The 22320-nt window shown below is 47.4% G+C and overlaps 1 protein-coding gene across 3 annotated transcripts in view; it reads left to right on the top strand.

Annotated features, from left to right (window-relative positions):
* The window catches only part of LOC118091861 (mitogen-activated protein kinase kinase kinase 3), a 112811-nt gene that overhangs the window by 21557 nt on the left and 68934 nt on the right, over positions 1 to 22320 (top strand). The window contains exon 1 of one of the 3 annotated variants that reach the window (XM_060280930.1): positions 3768 to 8486. The exons of the other annotated variants lie outside the window; for them this stretch is intronic. The gene's annotated coding sequence lies outside the window, so the exon portion shown is untranslated. Of the gene's footprint in view, positions 1 to 3767; positions 8487 to 22320 lie in introns of those variants that run through there. 3 annotated transcript variants of the gene reach the window in all.

Raw genomic sequence — 22320 nt, forward strand, 5'->3', positions numbered from 1 at the left:
ACCGTCCAGGGGTCCTTTACCTTTTCACCTTTACAGGATGGAGTATTAGTGTGTGAAAACTGGGCCAGAGTTGATGGCTGGCCAGCAGACAGTCCAAATGCAGAATGAGTGGAACACAGGATGGGCCAAATTGGCTCTCTGGGCAGTGATTGACAGCATTGGAAGGATTCTGGGATGTGACTGCGGTATCCCAGGTTGAATTGCTTGCGACTCCTTCCTCCAGCTTCTTTCCCGTAGCAGGGAATCATTTTTCTGACCTGCAAGGCTTCTGCTTCGCACACCTGACCAGCTTCTTCCCAGAGCTGTTTCTTTGTATGTGTGTTTTAAGACCGCCTCCTGGCCCTGGGGACCCACAAGGGGCAGGTTGGACTTCCGAAACAGTTAAATATAGTCGCTGCTTGGCCAGTGGACGGACGTGCCGTGACGAGTTTCACCCGCGTTGTGCCAAAAGCGAGAATTGATTTGGACTGTGTGGAAACGCAGAAAAATAAACCTCTTCGGTGGAAGGCGTCTCTGAGCTCGGTGGGATTCCTGCGGCTTCCAGGAGAATGTGCTGCTGTCGATTTCAAAGGCTCCTTTATATACCTCTCCATTAAAGTGGTGTCTTTGGGGTCTTTCTCCCCCCCCCCCTCCCGCCCCGCTCCACCTCGATGTGTCTTGGTTTTCTGTGCTCGGAAAGCCACAACTGCTGCTGTGTTTTGCAAGTGCTAAAAAGAGATGCTTTATGTTGTAGGCCATTGGAGCTGGTTCGCGGAGACATGCATCCGCTCAGACAGCGGTGGGGGCAGAAGGCTGACTGAACTTGAAACTTGAAGCAAAGAGGGAAAGGCTCTCTTAATAGCGGCTGGGCTAGATTGAGATGTGGGCCCTTCTGCGGTCTGTCAAACAGAGGTTGACGTTGTTACGTGCCAATTGCAGGCATTTTCTTCTGGGCTGTGTGTTATTTCATAGGTTTGAAACTACTACCCCTGGATTTCCCCTCCTCGGCTGAAATGTCCCGCTTCTGACACACATGCAAATGTTTTTATGGGGCTTGTGTGTGTTGGGTTGTAACAAACACAGACTTTTGAAGCATCCCATCCAAGACTCCGGATGTTAAGAGTGACACACAAAGTGGCAGAGGGGAAATCCCCTGTGATCAGCCAGCACACTGGTCCAAAGTGCTGGTTGGTGGTACTTTTTGGTGTACAAATTGGTGTAAGGCCAATTTGCAAAGTGCAAATTAGGTAGGTTCACATTTAAATTTGTGAAACAAACCATTTCCCCGCCCCCCCCCGCCAATCCCTACCACTGAGATATACACACATATAATCCACCGTGTTGAGCTTCCGTATACACATTCTTTGTGTGCCCCCTCTGTAAGAGCTCCAGAAGGCGGCAACATGAGAACGGGGCCCATTCTGTGGTGGCTCCCTGTTTGTGGAATGCTCTCCCCAGGGAGGCTCGCCTGGTGCCTTCATTATATATCTTTAGGCAAAAACACTTCTCTTCTCCCAGGCCTTTGACCTGTGGTCTTTGAAACAGGCTGTGTGTGTTGCTTTTGATATTATGGTACGTACTTTGTGTTTTTATATTCCAAATCGTGATGTGATCTTCAGATGACAGTCAGTATAGAAATTTAATAGTAATAATAATCACCCTATATCCTGTCATTTTGAGAAGTAAGGACAGTGTAGGTCTTGTCTGCAGGCCTACGCACAGAGCCCATTTTTTTAACATCGTGTGCAAGGCAAAGAAATGAAGGGGTGTGGGTGGGTGTGAATAGATGTGCCAGGGGGTCAGGCCTCCTCCCCGACCACGTAGAGCAGAGATGGGGAACCTCAGGTCCAGGGTGAGGGGCAAATGTGGCCCTCCTGGCTTCTCTGGCGCTTGGGAATTTCTGCAGCTGGCTTTGTACCTTTGTTGTTGTTGTTGTTTAGTCGTGTCTTACTCTTTGTGACCCCATGGACCAGAGCACGACAGGTACTCCTGCCTTCCACTGCCTCCTGCAGTTTGGTCAAACTCATGTTCGTAGCTTCGAGGACACTGTCCAACCATCTCATTCTCTGTCATCCCCTTCTCCTTGTGCCCTCAATCTTTCCCAACTTCAGGGTCTTTTCCAGAGAGTCTTCTCTTCTCATGAGGTGGCCAAAGTATTGGAGCCGCAGCTTCAGGATCTGGGAATGTGTCCAAGTTGAACTCAATGCTTCTTGCTTCCCCAGCTGGAGGCTTCAGAGGGATGTGTGAGTGTGTTGACGCTAGTTCACTGCACAAAGAGAGACTCTTCATCCCTTGCTGTGCTCACCTTTGCCTCTGACTGTGCCAAACCATGGCATGCGGCCTCTGGGAGGTTGCCCAGAAGGGAACGAAGCCACCAAGAGTTTCTCCTATCCTTGACCAAGAAACGTCCAAGTCAAAGTGGAAAGGGCATGTGCCTGAAAGAGGTTGTTCTTCTCTCGGGGTTCCATGTCCCATAAGGCCGAGTTGGAGAAATCCTGCTTTGGAGTTTTACCGAGCGGCCTCTGTTCCCAGGGCGTTTGTAGCGATGGAAACCTTGTGTGCGATTAAATTGCAAACTTTCCCCTTCCACGAGAATCAGACTGAATGTCTTTTCTGTGCACCACGTGTTCTGGAAAATAGATTATGTGAGCCCGGGGAGGAAATATGGGATTCATCTCAGTTATTTTCTTTGCGCAGAAACTCCAGACATGATGTTTGCTTTTCTCAGAAAGCGATACGTAGGCTGCTGATCCCAAAGCGGGGCCTGGCTGTGGCTTTCCCGCAAACCCCCGTTGTTCATCTAAAGAAGCGTAGGCCAAAATGACTAATCACGCTGCACTCAGAATCGCTTCAAGGGAAGTCAAAGGAAGGCGGCGTGTTTTCGAGCGGCAAGGAAGAAGTTGGCTTCTTATGGACAAATGATTTCACACCTGTTCCTGCCATGGGGCACCCCTTACTTTGCCACCCATTGGTTTTTGTAGATGCCGAGTCCGTTGCTTTTCCTGCAAGTCTCACGGGCTAGGATGAAGGCCGATGTTTCATTTTTGAGATCCTTGTACCTGGTCTGGAGACAGCCTTGTGATGTTCCGTACAAATGTGCTGCTTCTTTTGTATCCTGATGCAATTTCACAAGTTTTCAGAGTGGTTCACTTCAACAAACCAAGGAAAGGCCAGCTATAGAAGGGGCCGCATTGGCTAGTGCCGGTGACATCACCCACATTCCTTCTCAGTCCCCAGACTGTGCTGTATGTAGGTCAGGAGTGGCTACCCTGTAGTCCTTCAGACACTCTTGGACTGCCATCCCCATTGTCTCTGACCATTTGCCATTTTGGCCGGGGCTGATGTGAGTTGTAATCTAGCAATATCTGGAGAACTAGAAGTTTGCTATCCCTTCCTACCCAATCAGAGCAATATGATAGGTTGGCCAAGGTGCCTTAGAGCCTTCAGTAATCTGGAAACCACTTGACAATAGGTGAAGCCTTTTTTCAGTATCCAAATTCAGTGATGGAGACAAACGTCTACCTCCCGTATTTCTGGTGGCTGAGCAGCAGTCACAGGCATAGGAGCCCTGCTAGAAAAGACCTTGACAACCCCAAGGCTGCGATGCTTCTTCCATCTATGTGGCTGACGAGGGGCTGAGGACCTCCTGCTTTTCACCTGCTTGCTCATTTCCACTTGTGATCCCGGGAAGCTGACATTGGTTAGGCCAGTGTTTCCCAACCAGTGTGCCTCCAAATGTTTTGGGACTACAACTCCCATCATTCCTGACCACTGGTCTTGCTAGCTAGGGATGATGGGAGTTGTAGTCCCAAAACATCTGGAGGCACACTGGTTGGGAAACACTGGGTTAGGCAGCGGTTTCCGTACGCAGCATCTCTTTGGGATTCAGGTGTAGGCCTTTCCTGCAGGTGATAGAAGCCAGAAGACTTTGGGGTCAGAAATAGCACCGGGAATGCTATTTCAATAGCCTCCCACGGCATTGAAGGCAGATCAGGTTCTACTGGTAAGATCTCTTGAGTGATCTGACGTAGATTGAAAAGGATTCCCAATTTCTTAATGGTGGCAGTGATGTTACATATTAGTTCCCCTCCCCCACAATTAACTGCTGAGAGGAAGAATGCAGGGCAGGTGTGGGAAATGGACAGGCAACAAGGAGTGGGGTTTTTTGTATGTTATCTCAGTTCATGTCTGATAGTTGGCAAATTCTTGGGCTCAGAATTCTTTTAATGGCCTGCCTTCTGCACCAGGTGGGTTGCAAGGTTCTAGTAAAAATATATGTATCCCAAAATAGAACGTGCAAGAATGAAGCATGCCCACCTTGGCTTTAAGGGACTAAGAGAAGCCAACTTTTTATGACATTTTCTCATATGAAAGCAAAAGGACTTGATTTTGCGGATTCTTCCCTGCCTAAACCAAACATTGGCCAAAATGCTAAAAAAAACCTATCCAAATTCCACACCAGAGAAAGCCAGATTTTTCCCAGGTGCAGATTTGAATTAAATAAATCACCAGATTGCTTCTAAATTTGAGCAGCTCGTCCCTCCTTTTTGCACAATTCCGCTTTTACTAGTCATTGGTCCGATCAGGAAGCTGCGCTGAAACTCCTCCTGCTGGAAAGTTTGTTTGTTTGTTTGCGTTGATTCTTATCTTGCTGTTCCTCCAAGGCGCTCAGAGCGGCACACTTGTTTTCCCTCCCACTTGATTCTCACAATAACCCTGCGAGGTAAGTTAGGCTGAGAAAGACTGGCTGGCCAAAGGTCACCCACGGAGATTCATGGCTGCCTGGGAATTTGAACCTGAATCTCCTAGATCTGGTCCAGGAGTGGGGGACCCTTTGCAGCCCCAAAGCAGCATCCTTCTTCCTCCATGGGAATATTCTGGGGGCCGCATGCCGGTGAGTTGGACCAGAGAAAAATAGTGTGTGGAACAACAGCTATGGCTCTTCCCTTTGACACACACATTCAACGGGTTCTCCAATTATGGAGAGCATGCGTTACGGGAGGGGAATCAGGATGACAAAATGGCCACTGGCATGACTGGGCATATTTGGTGCTGTTGCTGGGTAGAAAAGCTTGTTGCAAATTGGTGTAAGGGTCGGCCCCTAGCCTATAAAAACCCTCTGTGTGACTATATTGGTTTCACTTTTGCCAAGCGCTTCAGATTTCCTGCCCGCCCACCTCCTTTTTTAAGGATGCTTTGCGTACAGTATTGACATTGCTGTGCCTGTCATGGGGTCGCCTGCCTTGGGGCAGGGGCCCGGTAGGAATTTTGCCACCTGGCTGATTGGCTGTTGCCATTTGGTTTTTGCCTACTACATAGCAAATCGTCACAACTTGTAAGGTTGGCGGTTAGGCATTGGTTAAAATTGGCTGGTAAGAGATTGGCTGGAAAGAGGAGTATGGAAAGAGGAGTATGGAAAAGCTGGAAAGTTACGCTAAATTGCTGCTGCTTATAGAGGTATTCCATTAAAGGAATGAATGCTGGGGCTCGAACGGCTCTCGTCAGTACCCCGTTAGGGGATTGGGCCTAACACAGAGCAAATTCAGCCTCGGGGAACATTTGAGGGAGGACAAGAAGGGCCTGGTACTCAGCTCCGTCCTCCCTCTGAGAATGTTTACCTACTGACTTCCACAAAATGCCTAGAGGAAGTCAGTGCAGAATCTGTCCCAGGGCGGGGGACAGATGGGTTAATCAATGCCCAAGCAACCACTCACATTTGATTGTATTTTAATAAAGTTGTGGCCAAAATACAGCGGTGCCTCGACGTACGAATTTAATCCGTTCCGAAGGCTCCTTCGTAAGTCGAAAAATTCGCAAGTCAAAAAACGCCATTGGAAACGCGATTTCCCAAATGTATTGGAAACAGAAAAATTCGTAAGTCGAAGCAACCCGATCTAAAAATTCGTAAGTCGAAAAATCCCTATCTAAAACCGCTGTGGGTTTTTCCCCGGATGTCGAGACATTCGTAAGCGCGGGGCCATTACCCCTATTCGTAAGTTGAAAAATTTGGTTGTCGAGTCGTTCGTAAGTCGAGGTACCTCTGTAATGCCAAAAACCTTAAACTTAATTAATGTGTGTGTGTGTGAATTTATTGGGGGGAATCCGGTGACCTCGACATGCAATTACCTCTCTCCATCCAGGCAGCTAAGAGGCATTATCACGGCTGAAGGATGCTTTTTCCTGCAAGGTGGAAAAGCATTTGTGGGGCGCGCAGAGCAGGACTGGGGAGTGGCCTGGCCAGGGTGGGTCCCAAAGGTCAGATGGAGGGGCATGGAGAGTCTCATTTGGTCCCAGGGTCTTCGGTTCCTCACGCCCGGTGTATTCCCATCACCAGAACTGCTACACCCCACTTAGCAACTGCCCTGAGTTTTTACAACGGATTTTTATGAAGCACATTCACATCATATTGTTGCAACCAGGGTGGATTTGATTTAAATTTTAAGACGTGATTTAAATCACTAGTCAGTAAGACTTGGTTTAAAGACTCATTCTTGCTGTTATAATCTTAATATTTACAACCAGATGAAGGTTTCATTTTTGGAATAATAAATTTTCAGAGTACGTTTTTACAGTTACATATATCTAAAATGGCTGATTTGGTTATACTATTAGAAATACATAGACAGGTAATTATGAAATTATTGTGAGGTTTAATAAGTTAACTGTTTATATTTGGACAACTTTTCTGCTGTATGTACTTTATTGGAAGGAGAAAAAGAATCATTTCCTTAATAACAATTTAAACAATTTATTTAACTAAAACAATAACATGATAGCATATGTATCCATCTTTGTTAACTGACGTGGTTAAAGAGTTTTTTTAGACTGAGTTTTAGCACACATGAAAAACTTAAAACAAATCCTTATTTCCTGATGAATAGCCTTTGGACTATAATGTAACTTAAATAGAAAACTATCTTTAGAAAGATTTTTCCTCCAAAAGCATTTTATTTTAAAAATCCAATTTACCGTAAAAAAACAACTGATTTAAATAAAAAAGCCGATTTAAATAAAAACAATCCGATTTTTTTTATTTTTTATTTAAAAAAAATCCATGATTTTTATCCACCCTGGTTGCAACTCTAAGAAACTTGGCTAGAAACTTGGCGAGGTTGTTTGCTCATTGCAATGAAAGGTGAGATTCTTTATTCTTCAACCTATACCACATTTTGCAGCTTTTTTTTTTTGTTCTGTGTTACAGGGCATCCTGACCGCCTCTCAGGTGCTTATTTTCTGCCCTTCCATTGAACGAAGGTCCCACTAGTGCTTGAACAGCACAGGACAGAATTGCGTGCAAAACCTACCCCGCGCTGCGCGCAATCCTATACAGGCTCTCGTTTATTTTTTGTTTGATAACATTTACATGCTACTTGACTGCAAACAGAACGCTTAAGCAGTTTACCAACAAAAACCAAACACCCGATATTAACACTGTCCATGAAATACCATTAAAAAAACCCCAGGTATTTCAAAAAATTGGAAATATAGTTAAAATTAACAGAAAACTAAAGTGGGGATAAAGCACTTATCAGTCCGGATAGGCAGCAGACAAAAATGTTTTAAGCAGTTGGTGAGATGTGTATGGGGAAGATGCTTCCTTGATGTCAATCGGCAGGGAGTTCCAAAGTGTAAAATAAAATATTGATTTATTGCAAGGGCAGAACAGGTATTACTTGGCATCGGTAGCAGCAACAGCTCTGCAGATTGACACAATCAAGTGGGCATACATAAAGGGATCCCACGTATTGAGCTGGATGACCCTGGGGGTCCCTTCTAAATCCACAATTCTGGGATTCAGTGATTTTAAGTAACCTGGGTCCCACGCCGAGGCCACACCTAGCACTAGGTAGGCACAAGACAACGTCAGCCCCACTGAGTAAAATGGGACCTACTCCCAGGAAAGTGTAGAGCGCTGCAGCTGTAGAAACTGTTTACGAGGCGATGTTGTGTTTGTAGACCTCTGCCTACACCAAGGAACCTCGTTTTCCACCCAGCCTCCTTAATTATATAGAGCACGTTCTTGCCCTACATACTGTGATGGAAAACGGCAAGAGGAAAGCGAGGAGGAAGGAAAAGTAAGAGCGAGACTGTGGACGGGAGGGCGGAGGATGTTAGAAACTGGGATCCGAGCCAGGATAAGGTATGTAGGACAAAGTCTACCTGATGGTACAAAGAGCTGAGGTGCTCTCGTTTTACTTTTTACGCTTCTGGGCCCTTGGCAGCTTCCTGACCCAGACAAATTTAGCAGGTGGGGCTTTTCGGTCCTGCTCCTGGGTTCCAGATGTTTCACCTGCACAAAGGCACAGGCTGGTGTGAGAGAGGGGAAGTTGCACAATCATTGCACTTGGCACCTGTCTCTGTTGGCAGTAAAAGCCTTAAGGATGTGTACTCAGTTCGTAGCCAGTTCATACGTAAACAGCAGAAGAATTGCAGCCTGTAGCTGCACAGCTTTGAGATCTACTAGGCCTTCGCGACGAGATATGGGCGATGATCTCACCAGCTCTTAGGTAGGAGAGGGTGTCTTCCGACCTATATTCTGCCTCCTCTTGGGCAATCAAGATTTCGGAGTTTTTGAGTGTACGTGCTTAGCAGAAAACAAGTGGCAGAGTCCTCTCGGTTGCAGCTGTGGGATTGTGTTACTTTTAAGGCTTGCCTCCCTTTTGCACGCTTCCTCGTGTGCAACTCCCTGGCAGAAGGAAGCTAGCATGTCAGCAAGAGAGACCTTACCCAGGTTTCTTCTTGGTATGTCATCTACATGGGGATTTGAAACGGAGGATTTGAAAAACAAAGCTACATTTGAAACTTCCTACACGGCAGTATGAAGGGACCCAGGTGGCGCTGTGGGTTAAACCACAGAGTCTAGGGCTTGCTGATCAGAAGGTCGGCGGTTCGAATCCCTGCAACGGGGTGAGCTCCCGTTGCTTGGTCCCAGCTCCTGCCCACCTAGCAATTTGAAAGCACATCAAAGTGCAAGTAGATAAATAGGGACCGCTCCGGCGGGAAGGTAAACGGCGTTTCCGTGTGCTGCTCTGGTTCGCCAGAAGCAGCTTAGTCATGCTGGCCACATGACCCGGAAGCTGTCTGCGGACAAACGCCGGCTCCTTCGGTCAGTAAAGCGAGATGAGCGCCGCAACCCCAGAGTCGGACACGACTGGACCTGATGGTCAGGGGCACCTTTACCTTTACCTTTACACGGCAGTATATAAAGCTGCCTTTAGGTCCACCAGGCCATTGGTCCACCTGGCTCACTATTGTCCATACGGACTGGTAGCAGCTCTCCAGGGTTTTGGACTGGAGGCATTCCCAATGCTACTTGGAGATTTCGGGGGTTGAAAAATAAGACATTAGAGCCATCTTGCCCCCAAATGACAACTAGACACTCTGTTTCGGTGACTCAAGTCGGTTGCTGGAAACAACAATTGTCGTTCCTGGCCAGGCCTTGCTGCTTCTTGCTTCATGTGACCTTGGACTCTCTGCTTTCTTGACCTGTGGACCGTCTGACTACAGTGGTACCTCCGGTTACGACCGTAATTCGTTCTGGAGGTCTGTTCGTAACCGGAAACTGTTCTTATCCTGAGATGCGCTTTTGCAAATGGGGCCTCCTGCTGCGTGTGCGCCTTTGGTGTGCGATTTCCGCTTGCATCCCGGGGCAAAGTTCGCTCCTGGGAGCAGCTACTTCCAGGTTAGCAGAGCTCATAACCCGAAGCCAGGGGTCAGCAAACTTTTTCAGCAGGGGGGCGGTCCACTGTCCCTCAGACCTTGTGTGGGGCTGGACTATATTTTTTGGGGGAAATAGAATAGAATAGAATAATAGAATACAGTGGTAACTCGACTTACGAGTGCCTCGACTTCCGAAGGTTTCGACTTCCAAAGTCCGCTAACCTGGAAGTATTTTCGCTGCACGCGCATTCTGTGCATGCGCAGAAGCGGCGCGCGCGATCTGCGCATGTGCAAAGCACAAAATCGTGCATTGCGCATGCGCAAAATAGACGCTTCGACTTCTGAAGTTTTCGACTTCCGAAGAGCGCCGTGGAACAGATCGCCTTCGTAAGTCGAGGTACCACTATAATAATTTATTGGTCAAGTACAGTCATACCTTGACATCCGAACGCTTCGATTTTCGAAGGTTTAGACTTCCGCAGTCAACAACCCCGGAAGTCTTTTCGCTGCACATGCCCGGCGCGCACGTTCTGCTCCTGCACAGAGCGGCGCGCGCTTTGACATCCAAAAACCTCGACTTACGAAGACGGCCGCGGAACGGATTGTCTTCGTAAGTCGAGGTACCACTGTACTAACATACTTGGGATTTTGTTTCGGCTACATTGCAATGTAAAAGTACTTTATATAAAGTGTGCAGAACACTATTTCAAGATCACCAGCGGAGTGACTTCAGAACAGGTTGAGATGGTTGTCGGTGCCTCTGACGCCGACTGAATGGCACTAGTAATGAACGAATTCCTATGCCCCACAAATAACCCAGAGATGCATTTTAAATAAAAGTACACATTCAACTCATGTAAAAACATGCTGATTCCTGTACCGTCTGTGGGCCGGATTTAGAAGGCGATTGGGCCAGTTCCGGCCCCTCAGGCCTTAGTTTGCCTACCCATGCCCGAAGTGTTCGCAAGGGGGACGGTTCGCAACCAGCGGTATTACTGTGTGTACGTGAACTGAGATACTCTCGCCTTACGACTGGACTGGACCTTGCATATAGACTTTGCCTCCAGGCAATGTCCCCCGCCCGCCTCCGAGATGTGGCTGGTTGGCTGGCCTCTCCCACCACTGAGCTCTGCCGTGGCTGAGCAGCATGGGACTATGACAATAATGCTGAGATAGATGGACCCAGTGGTCGGACTCAGGAGAAGGCCGTTTCCTATGTTCCAAGCCCTCCTTGCTTAACTTTGGCGCAGGGAGCTCAGCTGCCCGTTTTGTTCTGTTAGGTTCTCCATTCTTCGAATCTGTGGCCCTCCACATGTTGGGGGGGGGGCTGCAACTCCCATCAACACCCCCAGTTCTGTAGGGTAGGCGGGCAGGCGGGAGCCGGCCTGCAACAACATCACGAGGGCTGCAGGTTCCCGCGGATGGTACTGTGAAAACGACGCAATTGAGAGAGGAGACGCAATTGTGGCGCAGTCCAGGAAGGGCCGTGCCACGTGGCCTTTGCTGAACGTGGTGCTCGGCGGCAGGAAGAGAGCAGGTTGCAACTTCCCCTCCTCCTCGCTGCCGCTTGCGCCTGCCTCCGTGAAGAACTTCACCTCACAGTTTTGATCCGAGGCCCTGGCTTCATGCAGAGACCTCTTCACACCTGTGGCCTGCACTCATTTACCACCATTTGCATGCGGCTTCGACCTATTTTGAAGGCCTTGGTGCTCTGAGGCCTGGTTACCATGGAGATACGGCCCCCTCTCTCTTTCCTGGAGCTGCCACCTTTAAAGCTTCATAACAGGTGCTTGGACCAGAGATTTTTTTTTGGTAAGGTAAGGGGCGTCTCCCCCTTTCCCCTCCCAGACAACATCTCCACATTATGGTGCACGTGTGTGTCAGCTTGGCTGGTCATATCTGCATGAGACGGTGGGCGTTATACCTGTGCAAAGCCCATGGAGGCGTTTTCAGGTGCTGAGGGAAGGCCGTAGCTCAGCAGTGGAGCATCTGCTTGTATGCAGGAAGGCCAAGGTCCAGCCCTCAGCATCCCTAGGGAGCTCTGAAAAAGAGGACCCGTTTGGAACTTCGGAGAGCAGCTGCCGGTCCGAGTAGGGAGTTATGAGCGAGATGGACTCTGTATAAGATTCTGTGTTGCCCTGAATGAAGACAACCTTGTGCAATAGAAAGCAGGCAGTGAAGAAGGGGTGATATGATAGCCATGTTCAAATATATAAAAGGATGTCATATAGAGGAGGGAGAAAGGTTGTTTTCTGTTGCTCCAGAGAAGCGGACACAGAGCAATGGATTCAAACTACAAGAAAAAAGATTCCACCTAAACATTAGGAAGAACTTCCTGACAGTAAGAGCTGTTCGGCAGTGGAATTTGCTACCAAGGAGTGTGGTGGAGTCTCCTTCTTTGGAGGTCTTTATGCAGAGGCTTGACAGCCATATGTCAAGAATGCTTTGATGGTGTTTCCTGCTCGGCAGGGGGTTGGACTGGGTGGCCCTTGTGGTCTCTTCCAACTCTACGATTCTAAGAACAAAATTGGAAAATGGATTTGTGGAAGACGTGCCTTTTCTCACTCTCGCGGGGCTGCGATGTTGTAAGGTCCCAGTGGGCTCAGACAGTGGAATGTGTCCTTATTTATTTGGGGCAGCTTTTGGGTGCAGGAAACTGTGCTGATCCACAACACACACCCACATACCCGATCATGGCTCAAAGGTTGTCAAGCCAGCCTCTCCTGGTGATCTGGGGATCCTGTAAGGCCCCTTATAGAACTGCTGCTTCATAGAACAACAAAATGGTAGTCAGAAGGGACCACGAGGGTCATCCAGCTCAACCCCCTGCAATGCAGGAATCTTTTGCCCGACATGGGACTCCAGCTCACAACCCTGAGACTAAGAGTCTCGTGATCTGAGATATAAAAAGCAATGAGTGTAGTACAGGTTTGGCCGTCCTTCAGCCAGAGCAACTCGGTATCCAAAGCAATTGCTCTACGGCAGCCTTCACCAGCCTAGTGCCCTCCTGGCGTTTTGGAATACAACTCCCATCAGCCCCAGCCAGCATGGCTGGTAGTCAGCTGCATGATGGGAGTTGTAGTTCAGCTACATCTGGAGGGCCACAGGTTAGCCACGCCAGCCTTATTAAATGAACAAGATCTCCTTCCCTCCATGGCATCTGGCTACCTAAGCACAAGTCACAGAGTTGGGGCAGGATAGATGCTTGCCTTGCCATGCCTACAGAAATCACTTGCCCATACCTATCTCTTAGTGTGCGACCCCTGGGCCCCGTTTCCCATCAGTATGGCCAATGACTAGAGTCAGGGATGATGGAAGTTGTAGTCCAGCCGCATCTGGAGGGACCCGGCTCAGCTACCCCTGACTTAAAGCAAAAGTCAAAAAGCTTTATGCAAATTCCAGGCCTAGAGATGATGCTTAGCATAGGTGACTAAGCCTGAAATCCCAATAGCCACACCTTTCTTGCCCGTATTCATGGCTGCTGCCCAGGCACAGCCACTAAATTCTCACGAGGAGGAAGGGGCTCAGTTCAAGGTGTCTTAGTGCCACATCCCATGGAGCTCACATAGGCGAACGGGGCTATTTGTTTCGGACGAAGGCTGGATGCTGTCTTGCGCAACCCACAGGCAACATGCTTGCTTTGCAGTTACCCGAGCAACGAGACTCGTGTTTTCCATGACTCACGAAATGCCAGGCAGAAACGGCTAAGATTGGATGAGCTCATTATTTGGGCTAATCTGGCGCATCTGGTTTCTTTAGTGAATGGTTGGAGAGGAGGCTGCATGGAAGGGGCAACAGGGGATTTCCAAGCCCTTTTACTTGCTTTTGTGGGGGTTTATTTTAAGAAGCTCGTTGCGCTGCGCAGCTCTGTACTACGTGAACAGGATGCAGGAAGCCTTCGAGGATCAGAATGACAATGCCGAGCCAGATCTCTTGGCATTTTAGAAATGAGCGACTTTTCAGACTTTTTTTTTGGCGCACAGAAACATCAAAACTGCGCAGCTGCAGGGGTGTCGATGGAAACGGACTTCTAAGGATTGTAGCTAACTCAGTTCTTCTCACAGTAGACCCATTGCAATTAATAAAGCTAAGTTAGTCATGTCTGCTAATTTCAGTGGGTCTACTCTTGAGTATGACAAGTATTGGCCATAATCCCTAAAGGGCTCACAAAATGAATTGCTCTGGTAAATAAATACAGGAGTGTGAATCTTCCACACCCAACTGACCTTCTCTTCCTCACTTTTCCTTGTTCCATCTCATAACCTGACCTAAAAAGGTAAAGGACCCCTGACCATTAAGTCCAGTTGTGGATGACTCTGGGGTTGCAGCGCTCATCTCGCTTTGCTGGCCGAGGGAGCCGGCATTTGTCCGCAGACAGCTTCCGGGTCATGTGGCCAGCATGACAAAGCTGCTTCTGGCGAACCAGAGCAGCACACGGAAACGCTGTTTACCTTCCTGCTGGAGCAGTACTTATTTATCTACTTGCACTTTGATGTGCTTTTGAACTGCTAGGTTGACAGGAGCTGGGAACGAGCAACAGGAGCTCACCCCGTCGCAGGAATTCGAACCGCCAACCGCCTGATCGGCAGGCCCTAGGCTCTGTGGTTTAGAAGAGCAAGTAGATAAATAGGTACCGCTCCGGCGGGAAGGTAAACGGCGTTTCCGTGTGCTGCTCCGGTTCGCCAGAAGCGGCTTTGTCATGCTGGCCACATGACCCGGAAGCTGTCTGCGGACAAACGCCGGCTCCCTCGGCCTATAGAGCGAGATGAGCGCTGCAAACCGGACACGACTGGACCTGATGGTCAGGGGCCCCTTTACCTTTTTATATCAGTTTGCAATTATTATTATTTTAAGTTCTCGTGGAAATTCTTCAGCATTTTGCTCAATTTTCTCCTACACACATTTTTATATGCAATGTTGCCGGGTGTACACATATTTGCAAGACAGATTTCTCTACTATAATGCATTTTTGAACGTTTTTCTCATATATGCATTTATATGCAATATTCTCAATATATACATGTTTGGGAGCTGCATTGCAAAATTTGGATAAGTGTGATTTTTCAAAGTTTGCAAAGCAGACGGAAGAACGTTAAATGAGTGCGCATATCACTGGCCACCCAGGAAGAGGATCTGTGGAGCCTCTCTGTTAATGCACAATCCTGTCCCAAGACTCCTCCCTCCTGCATGCAAAGGCAGCAGGAAAGTCAGCAGCCAAAAAATGTTCATCAGCAGTTCTCAACAATAATACTGAGCAGGTGTGCTCGGGTTTCCTCATAATCCTGAAGATGAGCTAATTCAGCACACACAGACACACAGAGAGGCAACCTCTCACTCTTGCCAACAACAGAGCGTCCTGATTTCCTTTTTGTAGTCATGTGAGTACCCGGTCAGTAGCCTCCTTTGTCATCCTATCATCCCAGGCTTGCTCTCGTCATTTTAATTTCGGGACGAGATTGGCGCAGGGCGAGATTTCCAGTTGTGAAACAACCACCCTGAAATTGTTCGGTGTAGATGCATCCCAAGATGTTCTCAAAATGGGCTGGCAGCCTGGTGGGTCAGGCGCTGGTTCCAGAGGAAGGAATTGCAGCCAAAGCCAGGGAGCTCTCACCAGGGCTTCAGAATTCTTCTTGGGCCTGGGAATCGGGTGACTTCATGACATGGCTCCTCACCCCTGACCATTTATTACTAAGGAGGACTACTAGGTTGTTTTCTTGCTGCCCGTCAGTGGCTTGGCAACCCCCATACCTGCCAAGTTGCTGTCAGAGAAATAAGGGACCGAGTCACCTTCAAAGGCAGCCCCACGCAGAGCGCATTGCAGTAGTCCAAGCAGGAGATTACTATAATCCGGGGTGGAGGGGTGGGGAATGAGACGACAATGGAAGAAGCAGGAGGAAGTGGAGGTGAGGATGGTTTGGGAAAGAATATGCAATTGTTTCAGTTAGATTTACTTTAGCCTTAGTTATTTGGGAGTCAGTGGGTTAGGAACATAGGAATTTGCCTTATACAGAGTCAGACCATTGGTCCATGGAGCTCAGTGCTGTATTGTTTACACTGACTGGCCCAGGATGCTCAAGGCTACAGGCAAGGATCTCCCCTGGCCTCACCTGAAGATGCTGGGGATTGAACCTGTGGCCTTATTGCGAGCAGCGCAGGTTCCCTATAGGCTTCGTGGAAAGGGTGGCTTTTGAAGGAGGCAAGGCGAGTCGCCTTGTGTGGGAGACCGTTTCAGGCCTAAGGGGCAGCAAGGGAGAAAGGAGCCAGTGTGGCATAATGGTTAAGAGTGCTGGACTTAGGCCTGGACCTGGGAGAGCAGGGTTCGAATCCCCACGCAGCCATGAAGCTCATGGGGTGATCTTGGGCCAGTCACCGCCTCTTAGCCTGACCTGCCTCACAGGGTTGTGGTGAGAATGAACTGGGGAGGAAGAGAACCATGTACACTGGCTAGACATCCTTGGAAGATAAAGGTGGTGTATAAATGTAATCCTATATAATAAAGTCCCTGTGTCTCTGCGTCCAGTCCCTGTGTCCCTGTGTCCGCGCTACTGCGCATGTGCCCCACAGACACAGGGATTGGACACAGAGACTTGGAGCCCAGAGACCGGCCCCTCCTCCGCCTCCTCCCGCTGTCCCGAGTGGCGACAGCCTCCTCCACCTCCCTTCTCCTGAGGAGAAGGAAGAGGCCTCTGCCGCCGCCTCGTGCAGCGCGCCTCAGGTAAGCGCGCCGCCCCTCGCTCTCCCGCCTTGCCACCCCGCGTCACTCCGCCACAGCAGGGAGGTGGAGGAGGCCGTCGCCACTTGGGACAGCAGGAGGAGGCGGAGGAGGGGCTGGTGGGCCTCAGGCGCTCGACGGAGGCGACGCCTGCGCGGTCCCAGGGCTTCCCCTCCGTTCCCGCCCGGCTAGCGCCCGTTTACTGAACGGGCTGAATGACACTAGTATATAAAAGAAAACACAGGTAGAGAGCCCTTTAGGGATCAGGAAAGCTCTCAGTGGCCAGCGATGGTAGAGCTGAACGAAAGGAAGAAAAGAGCTTTAAAACTTCAATTTTTTTGAAAAGCAGTTCAACAACTTTGCCCCTACATCACAGGCCACCTTAGAGAGCTGCAGTTATTGCACATTGATTATTACAGAGCAATAGCAGTTCCTTCTCGTTTATGTAACAACAGTCTCCTTGTTCACACCGGGGTTATTTTCTTCAGGGTGCAAGCAAAAAAAAAAGAAGAAGTTTAAACAAAGCGCACACTTTCAGGAACTCTGCAAGGATTAGAAGTTCCCCGAAGCCATGCAGAATCCGGCCCAGTCAATAGGTGTCTGGCACGTTTGAGATGGGCAGCCAATTAGGAGTTGCCATTTCAACCAGCCCAATATGACACTGTAGCCGCGCAGAGCTCATTACGAAGGACTGCGCTCTGTCGCCCAAATTGGAATTTGACTTCAAAAATGGGTATCGATCGAGGAGTGGAAGGAAGGTGTTTTGTATTTTCCCCCCCTTTATTAAAAAAAGAACTAAGACAACACGAGAAGTACAGAGGCAGAGACAAGATACATTTCCAGAAGCACATTTTGTGTTTATCACATGTCAACCAGGCCACTGGTTGGATTTACAGGGCCTGTCGTTTTCCTTAGACTCTCCTGAATGTCGGTTCTCCTATACCAGCCTTTCAAAATGTTTTAAAATAAAAAAAATTCCTTCAGTAGCACCTTAAAGACCAACTAAGTTTTTATTTTGGTATGAGCTTTCGTGTGCATGCACACTTCTTTAAGGTGGTCTTTAAGGTGCTACTGAAGGAATTTTTTTTATTTTACTTCGATCCAGACCAACACGGCTACCTACCTGTAACCAAAATGTTTTAAATCATTGTTAATTTTTCCTATTGATGATTTTATTCGGTTTCTTTTTTGGAAACCACTTTGAGGTTTTTGTCGTCTTCTTTTTTTAACAGACAAGCGGTATATAAATTGTTGTTGTTTAGTCATTTAGTCGTGTCCGACTCTTCGTGACCCCATGGACCAGAGCACGCCAGGCACTCCTGTCTCCCACTGCCTCCCGCAGTTTGGTCAAACTCATGCTGGTAGCTGCGAGAACACTGTCCAACCATATGAACTAAATAAAAATGTCTCAGATGCCAATGGTTAACATCCTAGCAATAAGGGTATAATAATCTCCTGCCATAGTCACTAGCATAAAAGGTAAAGGGACCCCTGACCATTAGGTCCAGTCGTGACCGACTCTGGGGTTGCGCGCTCATCTCGCATTATTGGCCGAGGGAGCCGGCGTACAGCTTCCAGGTCATGTGGCCAGCATGACAAAGCCGCTTCTGGCAATCCAGAGCAGCACATGGAAACGCCGTTTACCTTCCCGCTGTAGCGGTTCCTATTTATCTACTTGCATTTTGACGTGCTTTCGAATTGCTAGGTTGGCAGGAGCTGGGACCGAGCAACGGGAGCTCACCCCGTCACAGGGATTCGAACCGCCGACCTTCTGATCAGCAAGCCCTAGGCTCAGTGGTTTAACCACAGCGCCACCTGGGTCACTAGCATAGCTCCTGTCAATTCCATGCTGTAGTAGCTGGTCATTTACTTTGCAAAACCTAAACATGTTTACTAAAAATTGCCCCGCTATGCTTTGTGGGAGCTTATTCCAAGTTAAGCGTGAGGTCTGTATATTTTGGAAAGCAGAAATAATTGTCCGCGTAGGGCAGAGAGAAGAACAATCAGTTTATTGTTGTTTTTAAAAATGAACTTGTCTTCTGGCGAGACAGTAGATTTTACATCCCACCTTTAGACATTGGCAATGCAAAGAAGTTGAAGCATGAATTCTGAAGATGCTGTTAAGCTTGGGCAGGGACTATTTGGGATATTCTGCTCTTTCTGGGGTAGTTTGTCCACTTATGGTGCCCAGCCTGCACTCAGCTTTCACCTGTGGCTCCTAGATGCCGTCAGCATTAGACAACGGCCACAGCCTGGGAAACGGCTTTGAGCGAGTGGGTTTCAAACCCTCAGTGTGTTAGGGATTTACCCTGCCTGCGAAGACAGGCTCCAGTGGATTGAGTGGACAAGACCAATACAGTGGTACCTTGGTTCTCAAACGCCTTGGTTCTCAGCTTTGGTTCCCAAACGCCGAAAACCCGGAAGTGTTTCGGTTTCCGAACGTTTTTTGCAAGCCGAACGTCCGGTGCAGCTGTTGGCTATTGTTTCCGGGGCACCTGAACCAATCAGAAGACACGCCTTGGTTTTCAAACATTTTGGAAGTCAAACGGACTTCTGGAACAGATTAAGTTCAAGAACCAAGGTACCACTGTACTTGGCACTTTTGTTTTTGCTATTTATTTTGTGTTTTTAGTTTTGGAGGCTTTTTTGCGTTAATTTGTATTTGTTCGCTATACAGGGCTTCCTTCAGAAGTCTTCTAAAGGTTGTCTAGTTACTTATCTCCTTGGCTCGGTGTGTGTGTGTCACGTAACTCCATACCCTCCAACATTTCTCCGATGAAAATAGGGACGTCCTAAGGAAAAGCGGGACATTCCGGGATCAAATTCTGTAAATCCAGGACTGTGCCTGGAATATAGGGGCAATTGGAGGGTCTGCATCTCTCCCCCCCCCCCTGAAATATTTTTGTCTACGTTCCAGGTTTTGTACCCCAAAGCTTTAAGAAAAAAACCCAGTTTCTCAAAGCTTTCACTTTTCCTCCCACGCTATACATTTACTGGCTTTTGTGGTTTCCACATCAGGGTTGCTAGGCCCTGAGTCACTGTAGCTGTAGCTTTTGAAATATTTCTGGTGCCTGTGTGTGTGTGTGTGTGTGCAGTTAACACTTGCAAGAATGTCACATGGAATGGGAATGTGTGTGCTGTGTGGGCAGCAAGTTTGAAAAAAAGTGTTTGCGTTTGGCTGAGCTGATGCATGTGGAACGCAGCCCTCTTGCCCTGTTTGTGCTCGCGGCTGTTTCTTGTGCTTTTATTCATTTAATTTCATTTCATTTTTTTAAATATTTCCCCCAAATTGATTTTTGAATTTTATTGTTATTCATGCTTTTATACAGTGGTACCTTGACTTACGAAGACGATCTGTTCCACGGCGCTCTTCGTAAGCCGAGGTCTTCAGATGTCCCGTACCGTGCATGCGCGAAGTGCGGTTTTGCACTTCTGCACATGCGCGGACCGCGCACGCGGTGAAAAGACTCCCGCGGTTGTAGACTTCGGAAGTCGAAACCTTCGGAAGTCGAGGTACCACTGTTCGGCAGTGGAATTTGCTACCAAGGAGTGTGGTGGAGTCTCCTTCTTTGGAGGTCTTTAAGCAGAGGCTTGACAGGCATATGTCAAGAATGCTTTGATGGTGTTTCCTGCTTGGCAGGGGGTTGGACTGGATGGCCCTTGTGGTCTCTTCCAACTCTATGATTCTATGATTCTGTGATTCACTGTACTGTATTTTATGCTGCTTTTATGTTGTATTACAATTAAGTGTTTTAAATTTGTTGTTAGCCGCCCTGAGCCTGGTTTCTGAACTGGGAAGGGCAAGGTATAAATAAAAAATTATTGTTGTTGTTATTATTATTATTATTATTATTATTATTATTATTATTATTAACTGATTATAGATTCCTGGGCTCAACATGTGCCTGGAGGTCTCCTGTTCATCAATCCTTAGAACATGCCTGCTCAGCTGAGCCACTATTTTGTACCTGGCTCTGTGGATCTGGGGGTCCTAGTAAAAATCAAAGTGGATCCCACAAGCTCAAAGTCTGCACACCTCTACTCTATAAGAGTAATAACAGCCACTCAGTTGAAGAGAAGTCGCCCCCCCAACCTTCTTCTGCTATTTTGAAACCACAAATATGAGAAACGCTTGTGGTATAATAAAAAAATTCCTTCAGTAGCACCTTAAAGACCAACTAAGTTTATATTTTGGTATGAGCTTTCGTGTGCATGCACACAAAAGCTCATACCAAAATATAAACTTAGTTGGTCTTTAAGGTGCTACTGAAGGAATTTTTTTATTTTGCTTCGACTCAGACCAACACGGCTACCTACCTGTAACTGGCTTGTGGTATAAGACGTCTTGTGGGAGGGGGAGATTTGTGAGTTTTTCCGTTCTTGTTTTTATTATGTATTTTGTTTTTTCATCTTGTATTTTTATGCTGCGGACCACCCTGAGATCTACAGATGAAGGGTGGCATACAAATTTGATAACATAATAATAATAATAATAATAATAATAATAATAATTGTTACCCACGTTGCAAATGTGATGAAATAAAAAGCAATTGCTTTTAGTGGTGCGGTGCCCATGCTGTTATTGTGAACTGGATATTTTTGTGTGTATAAATCAAAGTGCTGGTGGTTGTATAAGCAGGACAACACGAGCAAAAGGAAATCGCAGCATCATGGAATTAATAGAGTTGGAAGGGACCCCAAGGGTCATCTAGTCCAACCCCCTATCAGAGGTGGGTGTGGGGGATGGGGGCAAAATTTGAGTGAGTTCACTCAAACCTACCTAACTTTCACTTTCAAGAACAGTATGAGAACCAAAACAGAGCTGTCCTTCAAAATCCGCACTTCTCTGAATTTTGCAGTGCAGATCTCCAGTGTGCAAAATGTGTACTGTACAAAAATGCATCTACTGGGATAAAGTGCCCATAAAAATACATATATATTAGTGAATGTAATATTTAAAAAAAGATATTCCGTTTTGGAAAATTGCTTTGCCAACGTGTGTATACTGTATTAGGGGAAATTGCATACAAAGATGTGCATCGGGAGAAATTAGCGCTAACGTCCTGTTAAATTTGCATGATGACTTTAAAAAAATATATCTCATGCTGATGTGGAACTGGGGAGAACTGCACTTATGATTGGAAAGATCAGAAACAGAGAGAAACTGAAATTGACCCTTTAGAGGGGAGCGCAGTAATTCTACTCCTCCTGCAATATTTCCCCTTTTTATTCCTGCTTGCATTTGTTATGTATTTCTTTATTTCATAAAATGTATCAACAGCTTGATTTGTTGTTGTTTTTTTAAAAAAGCCTCAAAACACTTTACAAAACGAGTAAAACAATAACATTATTGGTAAAATCAGTTAAAAACAGCTATTTAAAACAATTTTTTAAAAAATTAAAAAGCGATAAACTTAAAAGCAGATTAAAATACACATGAACATGCTGGGTAGGCTTGTCCAACCTTGAGAGCTGGAAACATGTGGCTTTAGTGCAGGCTTCCTCAAGCTCGGCGCTCCAGATGTTTTGAGACTACAATTCCCATCATCCCTGACTACTTGTCCTGCTAGCTAGGGATCATGGGAGTTGTAGGCCAAAAACATCTGGAGGGCCCAGGTTGAGGAAGCTTGCTTTAGTGTAAAGATGAGGAAATCTATGGCTCTCCAGATGGACTCTGAATCCCATCAGCCACAGACAGGGATTATGGGAATTGTAATGTAGTGGCCCACAGGCTCCCTTTCTCTGATGCAGTGTTTTAATGAAAGCTACTGTAGTCTTTCCTCCCCAGATTCTTCATGTGCATCTGGAACAGGCATCCCCAAACTTCGGCCCTCCAGATGTTTTGGACTACAATTCCCATCTTCCCCGACCACTAGTCCTGTTAGCTAGGGATCATGGGAGTTGTAGGCCAAAACATCTGGAGGGCCGCAGTTTGGGGATGCCTGATCTGGAAGATGAGTAGCCCTGAG

Source organism: Zootoca vivipara, chromosome 12, assembly GCF_963506605.1.
Source record: "Zootoca vivipara chromosome 12, rZooViv1.1, whole genome shotgun sequence".
Taxonomy (NCBI): Eukaryota; Metazoa; Chordata; class Lepidosauria; order Squamata; family Lacertidae; genus Zootoca; species Zootoca vivipara.